The sequence below is a fragment of the Balaenoptera acutorostrata genome, chromosome 5 (assembly GCF_949987535.1).
Source record: "Balaenoptera acutorostrata chromosome 5, mBalAcu1.1, whole genome shotgun sequence".
NCBI lineage: Eukaryota > Metazoa > Chordata > Mammalia > Artiodactyla > Balaenopteridae > Balaenoptera > Balaenoptera acutorostrata.
In genome coordinates this window covers 118,230,947-118,241,489 of record NC_080068.1, presented here as the reverse complement: position 1 = coordinate 118,241,489, position 10,543 = coordinate 118,230,947, and positions in this window count along the sequence as shown.

Below are 10,543 nucleotides of genomic sequence, written 5' to 3'. Positions count from 1 at the left end.
AAATTGGGGATGTTAACTCATATCATGAGCATTTATATGGGTTCATATACATTCATTCACAAAGTGAATCTCAGCAAGTTGTCCTTTCCTATTCTCTAGGACCCCCAAAACCCTTGGGGATCTTCCATTCTTGCAGCAGAGTGAAGTCTTTCAAATCATGCCATCTGATGTTTTATCAATATACTTAGTCAAAATTTCTCTTTACAGTTCTCGAATGGGTAGATGTTGCTTGGTTTCTTGAACTACTTGGAGTCATTCTTTTTATGTCTGTCATTGTCACCATGGCTATTCGTTAAGAGAGTTGGTTGAAACTACATTTAAGAATACTAATTATACTAGAATTCTCAACCTGGGCACCTTCTACAACATCACACTTCGAAAAAACCTCTTGCCGTCAAACTTACCGTTAGACAGTAGAGTCTTTGTGCGAAAGACAATGTCTTATTCAACCTGGTATCCACACACACATTACTGTGCCTAGCACAGAGTGGGAGCTCAATAAATGTGTCTTTGAAAAAACAAAGAAGTGGATTATCCTGCTGAGGAGTCTGAATAACACACACAGGAAAGCACGAAGCCAAGAGGGGAGAAGGAAATGAAACATTAACTTGTGAGAACACGTATAACTGAAAAGAGCATGGAATTAAACATTCTGTTCCAGATCACTTGGTGAGATGATTATAGCGTGATAATTTAGACCCACATTTTGTTTGCCTAGATATCCTACACCAAGTACGTGACTATTCAGTTTCCCACTTCTCTTAGACCAAGGTCACTGACTGTTTTTCTCTCTTTAAAAAGCTGTTCCAGAACCAGCATCACGAGATCCTAAAGATGTAGTAGATTCTGAAATATTGGAAGAGAAACCCAAGACAGTCATTTCATTCATAAAGAAGCTTAACAGGTAAGTCTTACAATTTGATGTAAGGCTGAGTGCCCATGCATATCACCTGGAAAAGATTCAACAAGTAAGAAGTAGTTTGTCTCCAAATCACCTGCCTTATTTTTAGTAGTATCTATCTTATAAATATTAAATGTCCAAATTTTAATTATATGTACATATACTTTTTCTTTTGCCGAAACATTCAATATATTTTTGTATATTTAACTCTAAAATAACTCTAAGGCTAGGGATGACTGAAAAGTGTAATTTCTTCATTTTGTCCTGCATCACTACTCTATATAGTTTATTCTATAAAATGAAAGCAAAAATTATGTGAGGGCTTCCCTGGTGGCGCAGTGGTTGAGAATCTGCCTGCTAATGCAGGGGACACGGGTTCGAGCCCTGGCCTGGGAAGATCCCACATGCCGCAGAGCGGCTGGGCCCGTGAGCCACAACTGCTGAGCCTGCGCGTCTGGAGCCTGTGCTCCGCAACGAGAGAGGCCCGCGCATCGCGATGAAGAGTGGCCCCCGCTTGCCACAACTGGAGAAAGCCCTCGCACAGAAACGAAGACCCAACACAGCCAAAATCAATCAATCAATCAATCAATCAAACATACGCATCTGATTCAAGATCCTCATTAAAAAAAAAAAAAAAAAAAAAAAAAGCTCTTAAACACATAAAAATATGGTCAAACTTACTTATAAAAAAAAAAAAAAAAAAAAAAAAAAAAAATTATGTGAACTTAAATGATTAGTATCCAAGTTTTAGAAGCATAAAATGAAGTCACACTAAGACTACGAGTGAAACTTGTCCAAATATAAAAACTTTTGATTAATTTATATTATCTGGATATTCATGAGTAACCTGTTAATATTAGTTCATAAAAAGATAACAAAGCCTTCCAACATGGGGGAAATAGTGATTAAAGAACTTAAGAAAATGACTGTAGGTTGCCTGCCTTTGACATGACTAAAATTGTTATTATTTTAAGCTTCCCATTTGCATTAAAATATGTTTGCATGCGTTTATTTTTTAATAACATCTTTATTGAGATATAATATATATGCCACATATTATAACACATAATTATATATACAGTGTATAAAATCGTGGTAAATACAATATATTTGATTCATGTTTTCCACTAAACATGGAAAGCCAGTGTGTTTATACCTTAATTTGTAACATCTATAAGTTAATCAGGGCAACGAGGGAGAATGGTAACTACTACACAAACAGATAGTGTCAAAAAAAAAAAAGTTTATCTTTAGAGAATCAAGAACAATGTGGACTCTTTTCTCTGCCAGTGGGTGAAGATAGTTAGGCTATAAAGTTAAGAAATGGGTACTGGAATAACAGGAAGCTAAGCCAGAGAGTGAGATACTGGCGTAGAATATTTCAGAAATGGAGAGTCTCCATGAAAAAAAGCCCAGATTTGGCTGGAGGTGATGATTGAAGAGGAGGGAAGAAAAGGTCAGTGGCTTTGACAACACCAGGCAAATATGATACTCATTTGTCAGGTGGTCCACCCAATATTTGGAAAACCCTTAAAGGGCACTAATCCAACTTCCTTAAACAGAAACTTATATTGAGGCATAACCTTCAATAAATCTTGGCCAAGTAGCTGTCATCCTAATCATAAAGTAGTGACCCAAAATAGAACATTCTCTAGGAATGATTTTACTCACGTTCTTTAAAGCAAGTGTAAAATACAATCAGTGATACTTTTTGTTTGTTTGAAATTAATGATGATTTGCATACAGTGGTTTGTATTTTTTACTTTATTTTCAGAAGAAATCGTTGACATAATGTGGAGAGAGGGAAATTTTGATCCACTCTGGGTCAAAACCACTTGAACAAAGCTTCTAGTGGGAGAAGCAGTCAAGGATGCAACTAAGGTTCTCTTCGAGTGGACATTTAAATTACTTTTCATGCACAGGCATGAAGTCAATCTCCGTTTTCCCAGCCCAGCTACTCTTGTTCAGCCAGCTCTATTACCTTAAATACCCAGGTTTGGCAACATATCAGACAGCTAAATTCTATTTTTTTAATCTTTATATAAATGCATCCCTGGACTTCATATGGAACCAAACATGATTCAAGACATCAATACCTAACCTTGGAGTTTTGAATCTATCAGAAGATTCTACCATTATCGGCCTCTATCGAAAGAAAACTTAAAGCTGCTTGCTTCCCCAGTCTCTTTTTCTTTCTCTCCCAAAATGAGTCAAGATCAAGGAAAAAAGGTTAATTTCCCCTCCTCCCTGAGAAGGAGTGTCGCTTATTGCCAGCTGCAAGGCAAGAATAGGCCTGCTGAGCAAGAACAAGCTAATTGAACCCTAGTAAAAAGCATTAGAAGATACACGCACACGCTTCTTAAAATTTTCCTGAAACCTTTCTTAACTTTATAGCCTAACTAGCTTCACCCACTGGCAGAGAAAAGTGAATCTGAGAAGAGAGCTGACTATTGAATTAAGAGTCAGATGCCATGATTGCTTCATTTACCACACGCAGTTCCTTCAACAGTCCTGCAGTTGAGTTTGCCTATCCTTTCCTTCTGCACTTTCGGGAAGCTTTAGGAGCCACAGCTGATCTGATTCTGGGACCTGGGTTTGGTGTTCGGAATACAAGCTTTTGTGACATGGAGATAAATAAAAATAGTAATAACCGCTAAAACAAAGCCCCAAACAAAATTCCAAAACACCAAGTGTTAATTGGATAATATGCATGGTAGATTTAAAAGCTCTAAAAATTGTAATATAGAACATTTAGTTATATTTCTTGTATATTGCTGTTGTTGCTATAGTAATTTCTCTTTCGCTGTCACGGACAACATTAGCTCATAACTGCTGTACTCACATTTAACCCATGACTGCCTAGAGAATCGTAATGCTTACTCTGTCACTGTCTTTCTCGAGCACTCTGTCAGTCAATGTTCCTAGACATTTATTTTTCTTTACCATGTTAAGCAAAACATAAATTATAAACATAATTTATAAATTCATTTGTAAATGTAATTTCAGAATTTGGCTGAATCCTTTCATTACCAGAACTCATTTTCCTTCAAACTAGCTAAGAAGTTGGACTTATTACAACTATTTTGCAGATTTCCTAAGTCAAGCACAAGTAAACTTAAGAGTGTTAGAATCTGGTCTTTTTCTACAATTTAGCAGGATAGAAGGGCCTTTACATTATGTCAAATAATGTGTAACACAAGAAGCTTGACACCAACAGTGGTGAAAGCTGTACCATAAGACCAGGTGTTCGGCACTCAGGCACAGACACAGGCTCGGTGGGGGGAGTTACTGCCTAGCTAATGCAATGCAGGTTACATTTGAGAGTGATTAACTGAAGATCCAAAGGGAAGACAGTTGTCAGAAAATGTTTTTCCTTAGTATGGTGGCCATCCCGTCTTGAACACATACCGTCTTGTCAGAACAAACTACTTGCAGTTTCTGACTGTGCCGCCCTGCTCCGTAACCCACGATCCACCATAGGATCATGCCTTCCCAAAATTACCTCTACTCACTTCTCTGCCTGGTGAACTTCTCTTCATTCTTTATAATTCAACTAAAACAAGCCCCAGGTGGAACATTCCCTCATTTTTCTCTATGCCTCAACAGCAGATTGTCTATACCTAATTACAATATATATTCCACTGTTGACTGCAGCTGCTTACTTGCGGGTTTTGTCTCCTTCAAGTCAGGGACTGTGGCTTCTTCATCCTTGTATTCCCAGTGGCACATACAGTGAGTGCCTGGCACTTTAGAAACACAGAAAACAATGTTTGATTGTGTTTTAATAAAGGCAGTACTGAGATCAGTGAGATGGAGAGGATAATAAGAATACTGACAAAGGAATGTTATTTAGTGGTGTTATAAATGAAGAAACCACCTTTGATTATGTGTAAATTAAATGTTATAGATGACATCCAACTTAGCACAGGAGACATCGGTATGTTCAGAATTGGTAGCAAAAAGAGTAGGCTACTTTTGATGTAACATTAAGAAGCGTTAGAAAAATAGGAGGGAGAAAGTGAATATAAGCAAATGATTCAAGGGCTTGGGATAAAAAGATCATTACAATGTAGTCAGATGGATATTTTTGGTAACAGTTTGGTAACAGTTTTAGTAGAGAATAAAGATCCAATAGATACATAAAAAACTGTAGTATACATGAAAAAGAATCATTTCATTAAAATGCTTAATGAATGCAGCAAATAGAAAGCAATAAAAACACTGAGTTTATGGTTCAACTATAAAAATACCTTGAGAACACAGATAACAGAAGGATAAGTATTAAAGTAAATGATCAGATAATTCAGAGTAGAATAAAGAGAAGTGATAAGCTGGTGTTAAAAGGAAGGTAAGGAACAATTGACTTGTTAAAGAAATGTACAGCAAAAGCCCAGGTGGGGAGTAAAAATGACCTAGGTATATCTGAAGAACAGAAGCACCAACCCAATGAGGACAAAGCACTGTTCTGATGGGTGGTAGATGTTTGAGTTGACACCAAAAATCAAGTCTTTCATTTCCATAGATCTTCAAATCTTTTTCTATGGTGCTGACAACGATACCAATGGATGTTTGACTTACAATGAAATAGTCTACTAGGAGAAGAGACACCAGAACAAGAGTTACTGGAGCTATTTCATGCTGATAACAATAAGATGTTCTCCTATGTTGAACTAATAAGAGCATTTGGACTGACTGGTAAGGGGCTTCAGGGGCTGGGACATGGGTGAAGGCCAGGGGACAGGTAGCCTTGAACAGCATTCTGTATTACAGCCCCAAACTAAGTAACCCACAACTTACAATTTTTAGTTTAAAATTAAATCCAAAAGCAAAGGTGATAAGAAAACCTCAAAAGTAACAAATAAACATGGCATCCCATGCCAAATGCAATGATAAATAGGGTAACAAATTAGTGTAACTGTATGAGTAGAGGGTTTATGTCTTCTGGAGGTTAAGGAAAGACATAGTAATGAGTGTTCCTCTGTACTTGCTTAAAGGATTTTAGGATGACACTCTTAAGACTGAAACTTTAAAGCTTGACTAGTAGAAAGCAATGAGGTTAAAAACAAAACTAGAAGGCTACTTACTATTCATTGATAGAATAAAAAGTTAAAGCAATATAAGTGACATGAAATCATACAGAATCTAAAGCACCTTTTAAAATTATACTATTTCCCTCATCTGCTTCTTTTCTATTTAGTTTTCACAGACTCCATGGTGTAAGGAATTTGAAAACACTTACATTAAATAGCTAGGGGTGGTTTCTTAACCAGTGATGTGAAGAACAGCAGAAGGAAATATGGGTGGCTATGGAAAGGAAGTGTTCAATCAATTAAATGAGAAAATTCTGATGTGAAAAAAAAGGAGACATTTTTAGGTCTAAATTTTTTGAAGACATTAGAGCTGACATCTGAAGCTGGGAGATTAATAGAACACACTTGGCCATAAAACAAAATTTCACGTAATCAAATGCTAAATTCAATCTATTTACTTTTAAAACTGGAGAATAAATTATTAAATTGCTATCATTTCCCTCTCATTTGAGAAAATATACAATAGCCAGCAGAGAGTTGTTCTGAACCGTTCCGTCTTGGCATGGAAACACATGAGCTGACTCTACCTGCCCCTCCAGTGCTGTAGCTACATTCTCAGGGATCACATCTGCTGCACGGTGAAAACATCTATGACATAAGAGGACCCACGTGGCTGTAGATGCCTGGATACTGCCAAGGTCTTGCATTTGCCAAATCCCATTGACTTCCCTGGGTCCTGTATTCAAGACTTTAAGGTCTTTGCTTGATTTTGTCCCGTCCCACCTTCATTTCGGTGAAGAAGAAAAAAAAAAAAAAAAAAAAAGATGGGCTAGCATTCCAAAATACAAATTGCATGGTTGGAGGAACCATTCATCCAAAGCATCCATTCTGAGGTAGTCATGGATCTGAAACTTCCGCCTCCTTCCCAGGACATCCTTGCTTTGTTCCCCACACCTGTTTACTGCTACAGGGAAGATGAACATGCCGCCATCCTAGGCTAAGTTCTTGAATGGCTGCCACCTATCAGGCCTGGGCCTATCTCTGGCTCTACCTGACAGCTGGCTGCATTCCAGCATCTTCTTTTAATATCAGGGACAATGAGTGATGCTAAATAAATGAGAGTTAGAGAATCAGAGATAAAATGCATCCTGGTGCAGAAGATCCTTTTAGAAGCTCCAATAAAGAATATGAGGCAGGCTCCCACGGGAGAAAGGTCAGGTCTCTATTTGTACAGACCAGTTACATAAAAATTTTGATTGACCAAGTGGGAGGTAAGAAGGGGTATACATGGCTTGACAGTTTAAAGATCCCTAACTAAGCTACACCCCAAACCAGTTCACAGGGTCCCCCAGCCAGAGGTCTACACAGTGCCCTAGTCAGTGCAGCATTCTTCCCAAACCTATGAAGAAGCACCACCTGTGTTTTCATTGTTTTTAATGGAACTTCCATCCAAAATGACATTCAGCTAGTTCAGACAAAATATTTTTTTGAATTTTATTTATTTTTTATACAGCAGGTTCTTCTTAGTTATCTATTTTATACATATTAGTGTATACATGTCAATCCCAGTCTCCCAGTTCATCCCACCACCACCACCACCCCCCGCTACCTTCCCCCCTTGGTGTCCATACGTTTGTTCTCTACATCTGTGACAGACAAAATATTTTTTAACACAGTTGAACATTTTCTCAATTTGGCCTTTGGTAATTTGGAATGCTTGAACTTCCAATTGGGTTTCCATACTCTGTTAAAAAACAAAGGCATCATTATATACATAAGCACAATCTATGCACCATAAACCTGGAAATGCTAGGGCAACTTAGAAAACATCGAACAGTAGACAACCCAAGAGAGGAAACTGAAAGCTTGGAAGTAAGAAGATGGTAAGCAAGGAAGGGAAGAAGGCAGTTTATGCAATAAGTAGTATGAAATCTGGAACCGGAAGCCAACACACTCAACTCAAAAGTTAATTGCGGGGCTTCCCTGGTGGCGCAGTGGTTGAGAATCTGCCTGCCAATGCAGGGGACACAGGTTCGAGCCCTGGTCTGGGAAGATCCCACATGCCATTGAGCAACTAGGCCCCTGAGCCACAATTACTGAGCCTGCGCGTCTGGAGCCTGTGCTCCGCAACAAGAGAGGCCGCGATAGTGAGAAGCCCGTGCACCGCGATGAAGAGTGGCCTCCACTTGCCACAACTAGAGAAAGCCCTTGCACAGAAACAAAGACCCAATACAGCCATAAAATAAATAAATAAATAATTAAATAATTAAAAAAAAAGTTAATTGCGCTTTCACAAACAGCAAAGCTGGATTATCCATTCTCTTGGATCTGTGAAATAGATTCAGAGGTACATAAGTAAATTTCTTCCTGTTCTCATCTCTTGAGACCCTAAATGAAAAACTGTGTGTCAGTTGAATTCACTGTAAGAGAAAATATTATTCATAACTAGGATCTAGTTTAAACTTCTAAATCTCAAAATATTTTTTACTCTAGAATAAATAAGAAGATGGAAGTTCCAGAAAGAAGACTATATATTCAGAGCAGTAGCTTGATTTTATTTTATAACAATTTCATCCTGTTTTCCACAATACTTTAGCAAGAAGTGTTACAGAGGTCCACCTGAATTAGATGGTAAAACTGGCTAGTTCTTTTGAATATCATTCAGTTTCAAAGAAGTTTTTGTCTTTTGAAACAAACTTTAAGTTTGTAATACCACCATTATTTAAAAAATAGGTGAGGAATTTTTGGTTTGAGTTAATTTTTATAATCTAATTCTAAAGAATTGTTTAGTATAATTTAAATGTTAACTACACATATGCATACAGAGACTTAGTATTAATATTATATATTTATATAATGCATATATATATATATATATATATATATATATATATATATATATATATATATATACACACATTTGTATTTGCTTTTTTTCTATTGGCCAAGGCTTTAACCAGTTGTTCACAGTGGCATATTTAAGCACCTAGAAGCACCTTCTTATTCATAAGGTGAACTTGTTATATACAGAGGGCAGAATCAGGATTGGAAGCAGAATTGATGATTTTTATGTTAGCCTTGGGCTTTTCTAAATGCCTGATCTCTAACTACCAGTTCCTTCGATTTGAGAACAAAATGCCTAGACATCACTCAGAAATGTAACACCACACATCATCGTTAACTTGAAATTTAATGTTACATGCTATTTACCTAATATGTTTATACTCGAAGTTACCATTTTCTGCTAAAAGTAAGGAATACTCATGGACTTCAGCTACAGTTTCATGAGGGTAGCTAAAGCAGAATTAGCATAAATATATAAAATTCTTCCTAACACATTAGTTTTTGACATTCTAATGCAGTGCTGTGCTAAGAGTAATAGATCCTTCAACAGCAAAATTATTTGTTTGCATCTAGGCTCTCAATAAGAAACTATTTTTTGTTACGTTGTCTTTTACTTATTTCTGACCTGGATGGAAAATTGACCTTAATATTAGGACTAAGGACTTACGGCTTAGTAGAAATTACCTTTTAAAAGTGTAGATGTTATATTAAATTCAAGCTAATTCTGCCTTTGTAATAAGAAACAATCGCTTACTGCATAAAATACGTTACTGAAAGAGTCAAAACTAACTGTAGATAGAAACTAACACAGCAATGAAATATTTTTAGTTATATAAAATTCAGTGAGGACTTCAGGTTTTATTATTTAATAAATGAAAATGCTTTGTAATACCTGAGATACTTAATGTTGGTGTTAGACTTCTTTGAGTAGATTTACACTATAATTGTTTTATTTGAATAACAGTATAATTTCACACGTAGTTTTTCAATGTTTTGAAAAACAGTTTTTTTACAATAGATTTTTCAATGTGACCTTGGATTATATCAATATTTTGCTTTCTGGAAAAAATCTGCTGGTTTTATCACACTAACTAGGCATATTATCAGTAATCTTGTGGATTATATGAATTAATTCTTTCTTAAATTATGTCTTGTTTACCCAAAAGTAAAGAGTGCAAATTACATAATTATAGTGGGCCTTTTGGTTTCCATATCTTGAAAAATAAGACCATTCATGCCATTCCCCACCCTGGCCCCAAGTCAGAAACCCAAATACCCAAGTGATTAGGAACTTGTAACATTTTGCAGAATTTGTAGAAAAATGACAATATGTCATTTTGACATATGTCTTAATTGTATAGATTTCTAAGACACCACTAGCTAAAATTTGTTAGAAAAATGTTTTTGCTCTCTGCAAAAAATTTCACTGTCTCAGAAGTAAGAAGGATAAGCTCTTTAATGGAATTCACATAATTCTTAAACTTTGTCATATAAGATTTAAAAGTTTTCTATTTCAAATTGTTTTTGATAATACCAATTGCAAATAAGCATTCTCTAATGTGATTTTATATTTATAAACCAGCTGAATTACTTAGAAACAAGAATGAAAATAATTATACTTCCAATAATAAAACAGATCACTGTATTATCCCTTGAAGTCATTTTTGTCACCTTATACTGGTTCTCTCACTTTTAAACCTTTTCAAAGCGGAGTCATTCCATTTTAGCAGCATTTTGGGATCTGGTGAATAGCTGAGCTATGAAGAGA